This window comes from Mirounga angustirostris, unplaced genomic scaffold (assembly GCF_029215605.1).
Source record: "Mirounga angustirostris isolate CCGP_5_RB_7025 unplaced genomic scaffold, mMirAng1.0.hap1 SCAF_16, whole genome shotgun sequence".
Lineage (NCBI taxonomy): Eukaryota > Metazoa > Chordata > Mammalia > Carnivora > Phocidae > Mirounga > Mirounga angustirostris.
In genome coordinates, this window is record NW_026991724.1 from 20,883,891 (window position 1) to 20,903,510 (window position 19,620).

The window sequence follows — 19,620 nt, forward strand, 5'->3', positions numbered from 1 at the left end:
CATAATGTAGATTCATCCATCCATATTCAATCTTTATGTGCAACTACCATGTGCCTGGCTGGAGGTTACTCCTGAGGAATACATGGACAATTAAGTTAGGCCCCAGCTTTGTAGAGTTCAAACTTTAGCATTTTAAAGTAAGTAAACAATATACTTCTTTAAGAAATGGACTTAAGTATTAGTAAGCAATGGTAATAGGAAGTTAAAGGAGAAGAAACAATTCACACTACTCTAAATTGAATCATCTCTGAGCTGAGTTTTTTTTGTTTTTTAAATATTTTATTTATTTATTTGACAGAGAGAGACACAGTGAGAGAGGAAACACAAGCAGGGGAGTGGGAGTGGGAGAAGCAGGCTTTCCGCTGAGCAGGGAGCCCGATGCGGGGCTTGATCCCAAGACCCTGGGATCATGACCTGAGCCAAAGGCAGACACTTAACGACTGAACCACCCAGGCGACGCTCTGAGCAGAGTTTTAAAGGAAAGAAAATTTACCCTAGATAAGATTATGGAGATTGGTTATTCAATGCAAAACTTGTACAAAAGCACATAGTTAAAAATTAAACAATAACAAAATGTGTTTGGGGTGGGGCGGGTAAAAAAACATGTTTTGGCTGAAGATCAAATTTCTGTGATAACACTGAAGGAAGTCTTTTAAGGGATGTGGGGAGGACTTTGCAGAGGGGTCCAAAAATATCAAATATCTGAGGTTTCCCATCAGGCCAAAGCTAGAGAGACAGGTTAGTGTCATTGAGCAGAAGAGATTGGGGCTAGTGAATAGATACGGTGTATTCCGTTTGAGGAGAACTATCATTAACCTGGACAAGCCATGTTGGAATAATATTTTAAGAGCAGCTTTCAATCTGCTGTCTACTATGAAATTTATTAAAGACTAACAGAATATATATATATATTTTTTATATTATATATATAGAAATAAATATATAGAAATATATATATAGAAATATATATTTCTGTTTAAGCACATCCTGATCTGCAGACCTCCAGTGTATAACTTCTAAGACAAGGGTTTGTTGCCAATTTTTATCCTGAAGCACTGCATTTAAAAAATATTTCTGGGAGTGCCTGGGTAGTGCAGTCAGTTGAGTGTCCGACTCTTGGTTTCAACTCGGGTGGTGATCTCAGGGTTTTGGGAACAAGCCCCGTGTCAGACTTCACACTCAGCGTGGAGTCTGCTTGGGATTCACTCTCCCTCTCCCTCTGCCCCTCCCACTTGTGCTCTTTCTCTCTAAAATAAATAAATCCTTAAAAAAATAATTCTGGCACAGCTGGGAGTATTGTTCAGAGTATGGAACCTTGAAAACTTGCATCCAAACCTTCTGAAGTTCTTGTTAAAATGCATTATTCCTGGACCTCAACCCAGATATTTGGACTCAAAACAGTGAGAAGCTTTATGGAAAAGACTGAGCATCACTGTGTAGGGGGAAGCCTAAAAGGACAACAACCATATAGTATGCTATCTCCTCATCAGAGGACAATATGATTTTAGGCTGTGTTTTCTACCCTTACAAAATAATTTTTCCTTTCTGCCTACTGTATAAAGTGAAGTATGACTTTCCTTTTGCGAAAAATGATCGTCTCTGAAATATCGTAGATGGTGACAGTTGACCTGCTGCTTAAGTGCCAACACCACCCATTTGGAAATCAGAGATTTACTTATTGACTTAATAACTTCTTGGTAACCACTGTACACAGAGATCTCCTTATTAGTGTGTATTGTTGACCTGGACAATAATGTTTTTATTGTTCAGCTCAGGCCAGTGCAAGTTTTTAAGGTGCTCACTCCCACGATCTCCACATTAAAATGCACACACACACACACATTCTCATTAAAATTAATGACTCTTATGCTTATCCACAAAAAGGAGACTCCATCACTCATTCTGCAGCAGCTAGGGATATCATTCAATAATTTTGAGTGAAAGTATTAAGATATAAGTCCTTACTTTCCCATTTACAAAATTAATAAAATTATCAAATCCTAATTTAAAATCCTTTTACTGTCACTCATGGAACTTTCCTTTTTTGACCTATTTCATCCTTTCGCTCTGTCTACCTACTAATAAAAATTCACCACATAGAACATAATCAAAGTATGTGAAATATTTTCACAGGATCCTAGAACCCCAGAATCTTGATACTGAGCAACCATGGGCTGAAGATTCCACATCTGTCAGGTGAAATATAGGGATGCTCATCCTTATTATTGAATCAGAGCTGAGCTCAGTAGTGAAAGAGATTGTCTTACCCAAGAACATACTAACTGCAAAGCTATATACTGGGAGAATAAAGGCATAGAATCTGGTTCATTCTTGTCCAGATCTTATACTTTTGATATCAGCTGAATTACAGGCAAATCAAAATCTTGCAAAACTTATCAAACACCACAAAAATATTTGCAAAATCAAAAATATTATAATATGCATAGTTGAGCAAAATATGTTCTCTAATGCCAAAGAAACATTTTGACCCCAATGGTACCAACTTATTGCTGAAAAATGTTGAGAAAAATGCATAAACTTATCTCAAAATGAGATACCATTATTGTTTAATTTAGGGATAGTGCCAGTTTGTAGACCATCTTTTATTGACAAAGATCATATGAAAGGGCTCTCACAGCTGAAAATATGAAGGGAACATGAAGGAGAAAGCATACAATTAGGAAAAAGGTTGAGACTGTGACTATATTTTGACCATAATCAGCATGCCTCTCTTTTCACATGGTAAGCCCACTCCTAATGCCAAGAACTGAGCTCATGAATGCTTTAGGTTCCGTATAAGGAATGGCAAGGTAATAAGAAGGCAAAGCCAACTGCATTTATTCATTCAATGTTAATTGAAAGTACAGCAAACTATTCTTTAATGCTCTTGAAAAAATAATGCAGAAAATATGAGGAATATTTCATCCTGTCACGGGACTTAACTATAAGCTGGTGATTTAAATAAAATCATGAACACAAGGCTTTTTTATACAGGATTTTTTGGAACTCTATTAAATAATTAAAAATGCACATACTGAGCCAAGTATTTTAATACATGGTCTCTTTACACATAAAAGTTTTATCTTTGTCTCAGATACATGGTCCAGGCTGGTTTGTATTTTGACAGCATGACCCATAAAAAATAAAAGAACAAAAAAAAAAACAAAAAAACAAAAACCTGGATTGTATATTCATTCAACACTCATGTATTACCACTTTCTGTGTTTGAGGCTTGTGTTAAGAACTAGGATTACAGATGTCATTAAGCATGGCTCAGGTTTTCAAGAACATATGGCCTATTGAAAATAGCCAGCCAGGCAATTCATACTCTTAGGGGCTTGGGTTACTTCTACTAAGGGTTGGGTCTTTTCAGACAGAAAGTTGAACAAATACTCAGAGGGCTGCATAGAATCTCTAGTTTACAATCAAATGTTCTAGGAGTACGATGAGCGAAACGGCTGAGAAAATTCATTTTATAGCCCTTTTACCAATGAACAAATCTTACCTTCTCAGTCCTTCAGTGTAGGGTCGTAACTTGTACTAATTCATCTGATAGTCATTACTATTTTCACTCTTATTTAGAGAATACTGTTTATGTACAGGGTAGTTAGTGTACTAGGGATGTTAAATGCATTATCTTGAAGTGGATCCTCAACGCGATCCAAGCATTATTACTCTCCATATATTACAAATGAGAAAACGGAGCTCAGGGAAGTTGAGGGATATGCCTAAGGCCATGCAGGTATCAACTGACCAGGCCGTGATTCAAACTCAGAGTGCTTATCCCCAAGGTGGGGGCTCTTACCCCTTCATTAGCACTGTAGCATGGCCCTTGCTCAAAAGCCGCTCGACCTCTAGTCATATCATCATTCTGGGAGCCACACACTGACTCCATTAGATGCACGGGCTTCCTTACTCTCCAGCACAGCCCAGGCATCAACTACTATTGAAGCATCTTCTAACCTGCTTGAAGGTGGAGCTCCTTTCTGTGCGCTCTCTGCTATCATTGTACAATCATATCTGGTAGTTTTATATTTCCTTGTCATCCCCACTAGCTTTTGATTCTCTAAAAGAACTGTTCAGGGGCGCCTGGGTGGCTCAGTCGGTTAAGCGTCTGCCTTCGGCTCAGGTCATGATCCCAGGGTCCTGGGATCGAGCCCCGCATCGGGCTCCCTGCTCCATGGGAAGCTTGCTTCTCCCTCTCCCACTCCCCCTGCTTGCGTTCCCTCTCTCGCTGTGTCTCTCTCTGTCAAATAAATAAATCTTTATAAACAAACAAACAAACAAACAAACAAACTATTCAGGCCTTTCTCATCTTTTTATCCACAATCCCTAGCATAGGATCTAACTACGACGCTACAATATTACATGTTAAATAAATGCGTGGCCATGTGAGCAAATGAAGGCACACTGTTCATCCTGCCTTGCTAACTATAATTAAACCATGTAATTTTCCTGAGAAGTTATGTCTAGGAATGGGTGAGCTAACTAGAAAAATATTATACTCAAGTTTTACTGCCCTTCATGGCATTCCAATTAATGACAAAAAAAAAAAAGAAAAAAGAGTCTATGAGCAAGTTAACATTGGTTGTTACTGTTCATATACTGAAAAAAAAAGTTTTGTGGGAAATGATATAGAGCAGTGTTTCTCAAACTGGGGTTCTGAGTTAGCAGCATCTGCATCATTGGAAAAGTATGAAATATGGGGTTTTGGACCTTGGAAATCCAAAATTTGAGAAACATTGGTTTAATCATTCCCAGTTCCTTGGTGCCAGTTAGAGAAACTAACAGAAATCCTGAATTTGCCTTTTTATCACTTGTTTTATTTTATATTGCACGTCAGGGGTAAGAGGGGATGTTGCTGGTTCTAGTTCAGTTCTCTTTGAAACAGTCTCAGAGAACACTCTTAGACCCATGTCTGTGGACAGAGAACTCTCTTGGACCCATGTTTGTGGACGGAGCACTCTCTTAGACCCATGTTTGTGGACAGAGAATTCTCTTGGACCCATGTTTGTGGACAGAGAACTCTATTGGACCCATGTTTGTGGACAGAGAACTCTCTTGGACCCAGGTTTGTGGACAACTACTATAGTGACCATGTTCAGGGGATGCTCCTGGACACTCCTACCTGTGCACACAGTAGGTACTCAATAAACATCACTGACTGATCTAACAGACAAACTGGGCTGACAATACAGATCATTCAAGGAGTTTATATTCTGCCACAGTGTTAAAATGATACCTTGTCATAAGAGGAAAGGAAACATTCCAACCCTCAGATTCTAATAATGGACTCTGTCAAAGTACACCTTCTCTTTCCTCATGCAACTGCATAATCTTCTCTCTCCATTTGCTCTCAGAAAAATTCATTTACAATTATCTATTGATCATTATTAGGTGAGAAAAAACCATGTACCTCTTGTTTTTATTACTGCGGTTTTTTGTTTTTGTTTTTGTTTTTTTCAAAGAAACAAACAAGAAAACAGCCCAGAAGCACAGAAGGCAGCGTCTGGATGATGTTCTTTATAGACAGACCACATTGCTCTCATGTTTGTAGCAAGCTCTATTGTGCATTGCTGGAATGACTTCAGGGAGCACATGCTCTTTATCTGCACAAGTGAGTGCTTTTATTTTCCTGTCTTCCTCAAGGAGAAGATAGTACAATTATGGTTCAGCAATGTAAACTCAGGAGGAAGGGGCGGAGGGTGAGGAGAACAATATGAACAAAACTTTTATCCGACAAGAGCTCTCGTCTCCTTTGCCTCTTTGTTGGCCTTAACAAAATTCACACACCTGGCCACTGATGCAATCTACTCTGCCCTCTATGTACACCATGTGTAGATAGGAGGTGAGTTGGTGCCTGCAAGAGCTTTGCCTGAAACAAAGCCAATTTTCAGGGAATTTCCAACTGCAGCTCATGGCTGAAGGCAGCATTAACTCATTGCTGCTAAGACATGTTGGTGGTGGGTAATGCTCAGTTTCATTTTGGAGCATCAATATTGCAAATACCTCCTCTAGGTGTAAAACTGGCTCATGTGTATTTAATTTATTTGAAAGATAGTGCAGACTATTGATTTTTTTTCTCCTTTAAAAAAATGAAAGAGGCATACCCGTGTGTCCTTGGGCAATTAATGTAACTTACACATACCTCTCTCTGCTCATCTGTATCAGGCATAGGACCAACATGTCAAATCACAAGTGAAGAATAAGGTAGGAAGGGGAAGGAAGGAAACAGAAGGAAAAGATTCGAAGAGGCAAAGGTGAGATGCTTGGTGTTGAACGGGTAAAGCAACTAATGAGCACATACTTAAAATAAAAGATATCTAAGGGTTACAAGAGATACTTGTGTTGGGTAGTGGACCAGCACAGAGAAGTAATAAATAAGTCAACTTGATGGTCTCAGAGAAAGGGTCACAAGGGAACAAAAATTGAATTATTGCCTGGGGAAGCACAGAAGACTATGCTGCAAGAGGAGGAAGGGTGACTGCCTTGTATGAAGAGGAGAGCATTTTCAAATGGATGGAAACAAAAGAAGGTTATTGTTAGACCCTGTGCTGCATAAAAGAAAGTGACAGAAAACAAGCTTGGAAAATGAATAGCATGTAACTACAATCTTAGCCCTTTTTTCTTTTCAATGCAAACAGAATGATTAGAAAGAAATGCACCAAAACATTGACTCTTACCATGTTTACTCTTACCATACAGAGGAATTACCTCTGCATGGTAAAAGTCTAAATTGGTTTTATTTTATACTACATACTATTTTAATATTTTCCATATTTTCTGTAGTGAGCATGTTTTGTGCTATAATTAGGAAAAAATGTCCTAATTATATTACCTCTATCACACAAGGTCATGGTGCAGATTAAATGTGTCTATGGATTCGTACATCTAATGAACAGCTGCATGCCTACTATATGCAATACACTCTGGTAATTTCAAAGCGAAAGGAGAGAAAAGGGACACTGCCTGTCCTCTTGAAGCTGACTGTTTTTATAGTGGAGACGAAACACAGCCAGACTGATGAGGGAAGTCAGCTCACGTGAAAGCACAGAGTAAGACACTGGTCTTATTTCAGAACGGAGTTTACTGGGATAGTTTACTGGAGGTGAGGGTACCTGACACAGACTTGTATTTGAAGGACAGGTAAGAAAGGGCAGTGTGGGCAGAGAAGGCAGAATGTGCAGAGGCAGAACCGTGAACTGGGATCTGAGAAATCACATGTAATTCCGCTATAGTAACATAGGATGGGAAAGAATAAGTAAATCCCACTGGAGGGAATCACACAGAAACTCCAGGATCCAGCTCAAGGAACAGCTAGATTTCATTTAAAGCTGGAATAACTGGAGAAGTATTTTTTTTTTTTATTCATGAGAGACAGAGCGAGAGAGAAAGGCAGAGGGAGAAGCAGGCTCCCAAGGAGCAGGGAGCCCGATGCGGGACTCGATCCCAGGACCCCGAGATCATGACCTGAGCTGAAGGCAGACGCTTAACCATCTGAGCCACCCAGGCGCCCTTTTTTTTTTTTTTTTTTTAGATTTTTTTTTTTTTTTGGAGAAGTATTTTTTGAAAGAGTTAAGAGGAAGAGTTAGTTTACCATGGAATATGCCAGGACTGAGCTCAGTTTACCTGAATCTAGGGTAGTGTTCTTAAACTTGAACATTTATCAGAGTCATCAGGAAGGCCTGTTAAAACACAGACTGATGCATCATGCTGTACACCTTAAATATATATATATACACACATACACACACACACAGTGATTTATGTCAATTATTTCTCAAAAAAACTGGAAGAAAACCTGTAAGACTTCATATCAAAACACACACATACACACACAGCTTGCTGGACTCCACCCCTCAAGTTCCTGATTCCACAGATTTAGGGTGGGGCCTGAGAATCTCCATTTCTAAAAAGTTCCCATGTTATGCTGCTGCTGCTGGTCCAGGGACCACACTCGGAGAATCTCTGATCTAGGACATGCAAGCCATGGCATGATGCCCCACCTGCTGAACCAATGTGAAATGTGTGCCATTCTCTGTGTCCTGCTAAAATTTTGAGCTAATGTCATTTGTGACTGAACAACATATACCTGTTTCATATTTAGGCTCTTGTGTAGCTTTTTCTGTCCATGAGTGAATGTTCCAGGCTGCAGTGTAAAATCACATTACTATAGTGCTAATGGTGGATCTTGCTCTTGTTTAAAGGTGTGCAAACTCAGAAAACTCTTATTAGAGATGTGCTGTGCTGTTTCTCTATTTCCCCAAAACAGGCAAGTGGCCAATAAAAATCATGTGAGTAAAAGCTACCTATGATCAATCTTAACTTGCTTATACAGAGGAATTCAATACAAATTTGGTCTAGTTTGGAGAAAAATTAATTTTTTAGATCTCTCTAGAAAGCAAGCCAGATGTACTTTATTACGTTTGGCTTTTATTCAACATATTGCTGTGAGAATCCAAGTTTTTCTCTTCTGACACACAACTGTTGCTCCAGACTGCCCTCTGTTATATACTAATACATCATACACAAGACATACATGCATAACATGGAGTATCCAAATACCTAATTTTTCACTAGCACATGCTTATTTTACTTACAATATCACCACTGTCTGGCAGTGGTTTCCAAAGGCCCTGATCCCGTGAGGGAAGAAATCCCTATTTAACATCTAAAAATAAAGTCATTAAAAACACATCATTCCTAGTCTACAAAAGAGATGGGCTTTTTGTTCCTTTGTTTGTGTTATTTTTGTGAAAATACGTTAGAAATCATGGATCCTGATAATCAATTACAAAGCCAGGAGTTCCTTCAAAAAAAAAAAAGATATCTGGATTTTTGACTAATTGTAAAACAATATTTTTTATGGATTAATTTTCTGTACTCTTAGATACAAAAAACACAAAGGTTGCCATCAAACACTGGTATGCAAATAGAGAGTAAGGATGTATACCATTTGATTTTTACTGGATAAATATACATTCTTTCAGAGAAAAAGAGGGAATGAGAGAAATTAAAGGTTTTTAATTTATGTTTGCTTTATTTACCATTGTAGATCCAGGTCTTAGCAAACACTGGGAAAATAGTGGAAGACTGAGGGCGCCTGGGTGGCTCAGTCGGTTAAACATCTGCCTTCGGCACAGGTCATGATCCTGGAGTCCCTGGATCGAGTCCCGCATCGGGCTCCCTGCTCGGCAGGGAGTCTGCTTCGTCCTCTGACTCTATCCCCTCTCATGTGTTCTCTCTCTCTCATTCTCTCTCTCTCTCAAATAAATAAAATAAAATCTTTAAAAAAAAAATAGTGGAAGACTGAGAAATACTTGTTAGAAAAAAAAAACAAATAAATGCATGATTATAGAATTTTAGATGAATTAACTCTCATGAATTTTTATAAGGTAGCATATACTTTTTAAAAGTATTTTTCTCATTATATTTTTGGTTGCAATAGCTATTGCTTTTCTACTGTGTGCTGAATGCTGTTACTGCTACTGAGGATGTAACTGAACAAAAGCACAAGGGTCCTGACCTTCCCAGAGCTTCCAGCTTAGTGACGGAGACAGACGTGGATGCAGGATTTATCACATTTATTTACTACACTGAAATGAATGTTCCTATGGAGTGTTGGGGGTAGAGATTTAGTCAGGAAAGTCTGAGAAGGCTTTCCTGAGGAAGTGCTTCTACACAGCCATTTGAAAGAAGAGCAGGAATTAACTAGGCAAGGTGGAGGGCGAATGTAAACAAGGTAGATGAAATGGCACCTGCAAAGATCTAGTGGCAGAGCAAGCATGATCCTTCAAGGACTGATTGGCCCTCAAATTTGATATGAAGCCCACTATATTATGATATCCATTGTAAACTTAGAATGGGACATGGGCGTCCTATGCTCAGTAACTGCATACACAACTCATATAACATAAGGATGATTTCCATTGCAGCACAGGGCACCACCGTCCTTGTAAAGATACAAGTCATGCCTGGAGTCAGATGAGAAGGTGACTCATGGCTACACCAGCTCGTTCATGGTCTGGAGTTGCTGGCTAAGCTAGTGGAGTGTACAAATATAGAGAGTATTTGGGAGTTAAACCCTTAATCTTACACTTTTACATAAGAAATACTCTCATGCCATCTGATGTAAAACCCCTTCCTTAGGCAGCCTGATTTATCCCTCCAGCTAAGGAGCTAGAGTGGAAGCAATTGCTAGTGACAGCACATTGGTGAGTCCACATGGTGCTTATAATGGTCAGTGTGTAGACCTCCAGACCACTGTTATTGACCTGTTCAAAGCCATGGGTACCACTGGGAGGCTGTGCTCGCACTTCTACTCCATAAATTTAGCAGACCAAGAAGTTTATTACTACCCTGAGACAAGCTGATGATGGAATGGCTGGTTGAGTTAGTGCCTTGGCTCTTTCGATCTATTTCCAATCACTGTTGGAGGAACCAAGACTGTGTAATGTGTCCATTTTTATTCAGTTCATGTTACTAAGACTACATAATAGTGCTCCTAGAGGATAGTGTGTTGGGCTTTTAGCAAAATCTCAAAGGACTGGTAAGATTGTTCTGGTGGGAGGGGTAGGAGGATGGGGCTGGGGCATTAACTCAAGATTCTTTTGGAAAGATGCAAACCAATCAAGAGGCTTTGAGAACCTGACCCCTGGGTAGATCATGGCTGAATTTTAGATTCTGTCATTGCAGGAATTTTTAAAAAATTTTATTTATTCATTTGAGAGAGAGAGAGACAGAGGGAGTGAGCACGAGCAGGGGGAGGGGTAGAGGGAGAAGGAGAAGCAGGCTCCCCACTGAGCTAAACACGGTGCTTGATTCCAGGACCCTGGGATCATGACCTGAGTCGAAGGCAGGCGCTTAACTATCTGAGCCACCCAGGCACCCCATTGCAAGCATTTTTAAGTGGAATTTCAGTATAACACAATGTTGTCAAGGATTTAATGATATCTACCTTAATTCAAGCCAAATAATATTGACTGAAGTACAGAAGAGCGGTTAAGATTGCCCGTTCTGGCAGTAGCCTGTCTATGTCTAAATTCAAACTGCTTCACTTACTGACTGGAAAGTTTAATAATGCCCTGAACTTCAGTTTTGTTTTTTTTTTTTTTTTTAAAGATTTTATTTATTTATTTGAGAGAGAGAGAATGAGAGACAGAGAGCATGAGAGGGAGGAGGGTCAGAGGGAGAAGCAGACTCCCTGCCGAGTAGGGAGCCCGATGCGGGACTCGATCCTGGGACTCCAGGATCATGACCTGAGCTGAAGGCAGTCGCTTAACCAACTGAGCCACCCAGGCGCCCTCAGTTTTTAAACATATAAAATAAAGATAAAAACACCACATACCTCAAAGCAAGATTACAGAGACTGAATAGATTACTGCATGTAAAGTGCTAATCAAGATTTCTAGCACAGTTCTGTGTCAATCACCCTCATGATGATGAAATATGATTTGTTAAGTGGATCCTGTGAGCTGGAACTGCAATTGTCCACCACCATGCCATGATCCAGTAGTGTTTGACGTGAAGAAGGAACAAAGGTCAGAGTCACCAGTGTACTGTAAATGCCTGGCTCACCTACACCATAGAATGCAAACCATCTGAGCATTCCTTTAGGCAGACCTACCAGCATAAGAACACCTGCTAAATACCACACATTTTATAAGGGAGTTATTGATGAGCATTAGCTAGGAGAGTGACAGGATCCAGTTTTATATTGAAGAAAGACTGGTCTGATAGCATTAGGAATATAGGTTAACTTAATAGACACAGGGGCCAAGGTTCTATTGCAGAAATCATTGGGAAAAGAATTAGGCTGATCCAAGGTAATGACAGTGGGGATGGAGACAAGGAGGCATTAAAAAATACATATATTTAATGATAGAATCCTTTAGATTTTGTGGCCAACTGGATTTAGGGGCTTTGAAAGAATAATTGTTCTGAGCCCTGCTTTCAAATTTTTATTGTCCCCCCCCAGCCCAATTCCTTTTTATTTTTTCATCCTTTCCAGGTATCTCATTTGTTTCCAATACCTATGATCCTTCTCTACCCAAGACGGAGAAATATGGAGAAGGGGTTAAATGGCAGGGGTAGAGACTCTAAACTCAGAAAATCTATATGATAGGATGGTCCTCTTGTGTTCAGTGTATGTCAACCAGATAGAAGAACATCTGGTAGAGAATGGTGGACATCCTTGCCATTCCTAGAATTTTAAAATAACTAGAGCATGCAAACTTGGGTGGCTACACCAACAGTAGCCTAAAGACCAGGGCTTAGAATGGAAAGGTTGGGCTGCAGGTCATCCAGCTGAGCTGAGCAATCACGTTGGGCTTGATTCAAGAAACACATTTCTGTTTCTGTTTAACTGTAGGAAACATAATGCCAATACATTTGAAAGTGAGTTAGCATTTGTTACAAGGTCTTGACATAAAAACTAAAATATTTACCATGGTGCACAGGGCTTACAAGATTGTCCCCTGCCTAGCTCTTCAGTGTCATCTCTCACCAGTGCACCCACTCATCAATACCCTCCTGCCCCTCTGCCCATTCAGTTCTTCACCCTGCCCTCACAGCCACTCTAGGCTCCACTGATCTCTTTAATTGAATCACTTCCCCCACTGTTCCTTCATCTGGAAAGCTTCTCTTCATTATTCACATCTCATCTTGGCTTAAGGCAAGGGGTCTGCTATGGCATGCCATCCAGGTCAGCCTCCTTGGAGACTGTTTTAAGGGAATGCTAATGTTCCTATAGAATCTAGTTCTCTTCTCCAGAAGATGTGTTGGGTTGTAACTATACAGTATTTGGATGATTTTTCCAACTAGACCATACACTATACAGGAGCAGGTTCTTGGCTTGTTTTGCTCTCAAAAAAGCCTGGAACGTTCTAAATGCTCACATTGCTGAATGAAGGAATGAATGGACAAATTATTGTAACATTTAATTTTTATGTATTCTTCCCAAAGAAGATATTATCTCCATTTTTATAGATGAAGGAAGAGGGGCCCGGAAAGATGATGTTAATCTTGTCAAGTCACAGATGCTGGATTTTACTCTTACCAAGGGCATCTTTTTTTTTTTTTTTTAATTTTATTTATTTGAGAGAGAGAGCGAGCACGCAAGCACACAAGCAGGAGGAGCAGGAGAGGGAGAAGCAGACTCCCCACTGAGTAGGGAGCCCAACGCAGGGCTCAATCCCAGGACCCTGGGATCATGACCTGAGCTGAAGGCAGACGCTTAACTGACTGAGCCACCCAGGCACCACTTACCAAGGGCATCTTCCAAACCAACTTCTTTTCCATGTCTTTCTTTTGCCTTCCAAACAGACAAAGTGGACTCCACACAGAATACACGCAGAAGTTACATAGAAGTGCTCATCTTGGGAATATTTCCATTCTCAAACCTTTGACAATTGATTTTTGAAAACCACATGGCCCGGGAAAGGTTGAAACAGATCAAATGCCACAAAGAAGCAAACAAACATGGAACTGTACCGTGAATTCCTATATATGCTGCTGGTTACTATTCCCTGAGAGAAATAAAACAAAAATAACCTACCCCCAACCCTTAACTTTCATTTCTTTTTTTTTTTTTTTTAAGATTTTATTATTTATTTGAGAGAGAGAGAATGAGAGAGAGAGCATGAGAGGGAGGAGGGTCAGAGGGAGAAGCAGACTCCCTGCCGAGCAGGGAGCCCGATGCGGGACTCAGTCCCGGGACTCCAGGATCATGACCTGAGCCGAAGGCAGTCGCTTAACCAACTGAGCCACCCAGGCGCCCCTTAACTTTCATTTCTTAAACCCTTTTAAATGACTCAGAAATGCTGGAGTCAGTAAGACCTATCAAAACCTCCATAAAGAAGTGTTCCATAAGCTGATAACCAGAAGGAGTAAACAATAGGGAGGTTATAAGATGATAAGGGTTTTATACAGAAAAGTATAAGGCTGTAACATATGAAGAAAATTCATGAGTGGTGACTCTAGTTTTCTATTTAATTCATTTGTTCTTATTTTGAAAACTCATATATTGTTATATATTTATTCAATTCAAAGTTTTGGGGCTTGCCATACACCAACCTTCTGCTAGGGACCAGGGAAACAAGATGAGTAAGTCAGGGTCTCAAGGCACAGATTCTCACTGAATTGATGGGAAGAAAGCTTAATTAAAAGACTTCCAATACAAAGTGATTGCAACCATGATATGGGTACATTTTCAATATTCTGGAACTGAAGAGAAGGAAATGATGAGGCTTGCTCTTTGCAGTTTTTTAGATTTTTTTTTTTCCCCTCACAAAAAATGTTAGTATCAAAGTTAAGAATGTAACCTTTACTACACTGCTGTTTTTTAAGTGAAATCAGATTCAGTTGCCATGGTTTGAAACATCAGGTACATTTTCAGGGCATAAACTAATTGAAATGAGAGGAACCCATAGGTAAAAAGTCAGCAGTCACCTTCTTGGATTGCGATATTGAGAACCTCAAAACTGTCTGCTTAGGATATCCCCCAATTTCTGCAAGGATGGCAGTTATTTTACAAAGCACGCAAAGCAAACATGTATTAGAGATTGGATTTTTGAACATACGGGGCTTCCATAATAGAACCAGCTTATACCAATGGAGATGCTGCAGGTGAATACTGCCTTAACATTCTGGGTTAAACGGAGTGTCCCCACCAACAGAGAAATGAAGATCCATTTGTGAGGGCACCGGGGAGCAGGCCTGGTCATTCATGGAATGAGAAAATGAACGTTCCATTTGGTTGGTGCATCAGTTTTCCACCGCATAGGTCAGTGGAGATGGAAAAGAATAAAACAAGGCAGAGGCACCGGCAAATTTCCCCTGCTATTTCATGAGTGACCTCATTTGACTCTCCTCCCTGCTGTTGACATGTCTTTCCCTTTAAAATTACACATAGTGCTAAACAAATGGGTCTCTTCAGAGTCACTTAGCTGAACTAATCAGCACACCAGCCTGGTTTCAAAATGAAGGGTCCATTCCATGGGGGAGGAGGGCGATTGCTTTCTTATCCTCCATCAGAGGTAGGGGGTCACCTGTGACTCAGAAGGAATCAGGGCTCTGTTCTTTCGTTGAAGGCAAGAAATTGTACCCCTGTCACACTGAAATCTCAGCCTTCTGCCTGAAAACTCATTTCCTTTCAGTGTTTTCCTTCCCCATGCCCTTTTCCCATGCCAGCTAGAAATTGTGTTCAGCCCCCATGCACATAAGAAGTTAACAGTGGTCTCTCATGCTTCTAGGGGCAGTGTTTCTGTCAAGGGCAAATTGCTGGGTGGCAAGAAGCAGCTAGCCAGAAAGACACACTTTAATAAACCGTCATTTGGTAATTGGATCTCATTCTAATCAGTGGTGGAACGGAGCCACTCTGTTCTCCACCCACAGTAATTAGGGCTCATAAGCTAGTGATGATGGTTCGGGTGTGAGATTGAAAAAGAAAGGCAGTGCAGCAAACAATTTCCACTTTGGTTTGCAAACACTGAATTTTGCCCTATTAAAAGTTGATCTCTAAACCAAACCATCACCGTTTAATGCCTATGCAAGAGGTTCTCCATTAAAAAAAAAAACACACACACACACAAAAAACTGCTCTAACTTCCTGTAACTATAGTCTATCAGGGAGCAGATAAATTAACAGCAAACTTCAATTAGATAGATCTCTTCAGAACAATTTAGTGGATCCCAGTGCACAAGGTGACTTTAAACTGTGATCTCATTTACAACCGCAACCATCCTGAGTTTTGGAGGTGTTATCCCCATTTTATAGATAAGGAAACTAAGGCATAAAAGGTTATAACTTTGTTGTCAAAAGTCAAAATGCAGTAACTCAAAAGCAGGGACCGGAACCAGATTTTCTGGCTTCTGGCCCTTTGGGCTGAAAAACAATAACCTATAATTGTGGAGTCAATGCCCCGGCCCTTTCGTATCATAGGGATATTGTATTTTCCTCAATTCTAGAAATACTGAGGAAGAATCTCTGGAGGGGACTCTGGTGTGCACATGAGCAGTAGGAAGACTGCATGATAATAGCCTTGGGCCACGCCCCTCATATCTTTATTCATAAAGAGATGAAAATGTCTTTATTCATAGAGATGCTAGCATTAGTGATTTCCTACTTGTAACAAGTGCCTAAGTACATTTATTTTTTCCAAGTGACTGACCATAGTGAAGTTTTCAACTACATTTTGGACCTGAATGCAGATTGTCTTAATACTCTTCATCTGTGAGCATCACATGCCAGTCTCTGATTAGATTTTTATGAGACACTTTCTACATCAGACACTGTCCATGCTCCTGAGGACCTAGTTGTGCAAGAATAAGTATGATTTCACACAGGCATGGAGCACTAAGCTAACTGCTCAAACTCCTTCTGTCAAACTTCTGTCAGTTGACAGAAGAAAAGTAAGTTAAGCCCCGTAAAGGACAGGGCAACCGTAAGACCTTCAAGAGCTGTAACTAATCACAAAAGAGACACCATTAAAAAGCCAAGCTCAATATCTTTAGTGCAACATATACAAAGAAGAGACATATCCATTAAAGATTATCTGCCTCCTTTGTATTCATATTATCAAGGATTTGGAAACTTAATGAAAAAAAAAACTAAGCTCAGAATTATGTTGCTAAGATCTGGCAGCAAACATACATCTACTGAAATTTAGTTCCTATAGGGACTGTCAAAATCCTTAACAGACAAACAAGTGCTCTACAAATATTTGCCTATGTTGCCTGAAAGGTATGTTCAGAGAAGTGAGGATTCTTGGCATCGAAGAACCATGGAAACAGATCAATGACGTCAAGTGTATATTTTCCCTAGAATGTTGTAGGCACCTGATTCAAGCCAAGGGGATAAATTCAAGCTCTGATTTTGCCTAATGCAAGGGCTGCCTGGAAGTTTATTGGATAAATGACTTCTTACAAATGTTACTACACCTTGAGAATGAGTAACGGGGTATATAAGAATATGCTTAATGGAGTCTTACTTTTTCTTTTCTTTTTTTTTTTTTTAAGATTTTATTTATTTAACTCAGAGAGAATGGGAGACAGCATGAGAGGGGGAGGATCAGAGGGAGAAGCAGACTCCCCGCTGAGCAGGGAGCCTGATGTGGGACTCGATCCCGGGACTCCAGGATCATGACCTGAGCTGAAGGCAGTTGCTTAACCAACTGAGCCACCCAGGTGCCCCGAGTCTTACTTTTTCATTCAAAGATATGATTGACAGTAGTATGAAGTTATTTATCCAGAAGTAAAAATGAAGATTAATCAGAGCTAGACTATAATGCTCTGAAGATTTCTCCCAAGACACACCTTGATTCAAGGGAGAAAAATTCTTTATTATTTTTTTTCCTATTTTCTATTTTTTTCATTTTTTAACATCATCAATGAAGTTATTGGAAAGGACCTCAAATAAGAGAGATGAGATTTATAAAGAAAAAAAATGGAATTTCACCAGGGATTTTGTTTCATGTCTATAAGATAAGCTATTTTATGATTCCACAAGTTGGAATTTATTACTTAACTGAAAGTGGAGAGAGTTTGGTTTTTGTTTGTGTTTTTATAAAATAAGTATATGTTCATGGTGGAAATTTGAGAAATACAGAAAAGGATAAAGATGAAACAGGTTACCAATAATTTCATAAATCCTTGAAAACTGCTGGGATTATTTTGGGGATTCCTTTCCAAACATTGTTATATAAATACTTTGCAAACTTACGTGTATTATTAGGCATACTGTTTTAACATTTTTTATCTTTATGTCTTCTCTCTCAGCAAATGCAATGGTTAATGAAATAACAATATTCATTAGAGTAGGTTAGCCATAATTTATTTGTGTTGAGTATATCTAGTGATTTCTGATGCTTTGTTAATAGAGTAACTATTATAAATATACATTTATACAGAGATTTTCCTGCATTTCTTCTGGATAAATTCCTAGAAGACCAATAACTCAGTCAAATGGCCTTCATTTTTAAAGCTATAAATGCACATATCAAATGAATTTTTAAATCAAATATGACTTTCACTGGTAGGATCTTTCCCTTCTTCTCTATCTCTCTTCTTTTTCTTTCTTTCTTCCTTCCTTCTTTCCTTTCTTTCATCAGAATAAGCCAGAGTCATGGTTCCCCCATGAAATGACAAGGCTATCCCTTTCAGAGAGGCATATAACTATTCTGGAATATAATACTATCACTAACTGCTAAGTGTATAATTGAAACATTGCCATGGTACCATGAAGCATATTTTTCAGAGTGCTTCAATCTGGAATTGCCTTGAAATTCCATAGCAAGACAATTTCTGGTTTCACCATAAATTTCATTTAAGAATTCTCCTGGTGTTATGGTACTGTTTCTTCTCATGGCTCTTCAATTTTTCAGAGGCACAGTTTACCGAAATATAATAGCTAAGTTTGTTGCATGTTCCATACCTGGTATTGTGTTTAAGACTTCACCTGCATTAGTTCATTTAATGTCTACAATAGTGTTATGAGAAAGACACTAATATTTTGTCCTCATTTTACAGGTAAGAAAATAAAGAATCAGAACTTTCAAATAATTGTCCTGGGTCATGATGTTATTTATTATGCTAATCATTTTGTGGGCTAGGAATTTAAGCAGGGCACAGAGTAGAGAAATAGTTTATCCCTTTTCTGTAATGACTGAGTCTTCAAATGGGGTATCTTCAAAAGTTGTGATGTCTGGGACAGTTCTACTAGGGCCATATATTTAGGACCTTTGTTCTGGCTGCCAGCTAAATTCTTCATTTCTTCCCCACATCATCTTTATGAAGTCTGACACGTTCAGCGTTGCTTCTTTACTTACATATCTGACATCTGCGCTAGGATGACTATCACAGCTAGGATGCCCAAGCATATCTCTATCTTCATGTGGCCTTTCCACATGGCTAGTTCAGACTTTCTCACAGCCTAGCAACTGCAGGATATTCAGACCTCTTAAATGGTGGCTGGCTTCTCTCACAATGAAAATTCTAAGACATTTATGATGGAGCCTCGGAGGTCACACAACCTCAGTAATGCCATATTTCAGGTGTCAAAAGGGAGTCGCAGGCCTACTCTAGAAAGAGAAAAAAAAAAAAAAGAAGAGGGGGTGTAGACCCTTACTGCTTAGTGAGAGACATGCCAAATAAATCCTGGCCATTTCAATCCATTACACAAGGTTTGCTGGACTCAGGAACCTATATTTTTCAACACCATTCTTGAGTAAAGAAATGGTTGACTGTTTCTTCTTAAAGAGAATGTTCCAACACTGCCAACATTCCTTATATAGTAGCTACGTTCAAAGTGGAGTTCTGTGGAAAATTGGGGGATTGGGGAAAGATCCTTATTGCCCCAACTCAATTTTCCATTTTACTTCTCCCAAGAGGGAGAAGTATTGAGATAACATTTTCAGCTTCTCTACCCCCAATTCTCATCCTCTCTTTCTTCATCTCCCTCCTCCTCTTTCTTCCTTTTTCTCCTTCTTTCTTCTTCCTCTTCTCCTCTTCCATCTCCTCCTTCTTCCCCTTTTCCTCTAACTAGTTTTCCTAACACTAGTTTTCCTCTAAACTAGTGTTAAAAATGATACTGCATCAACTTATTTTTCTTGATTCAAATGTCAC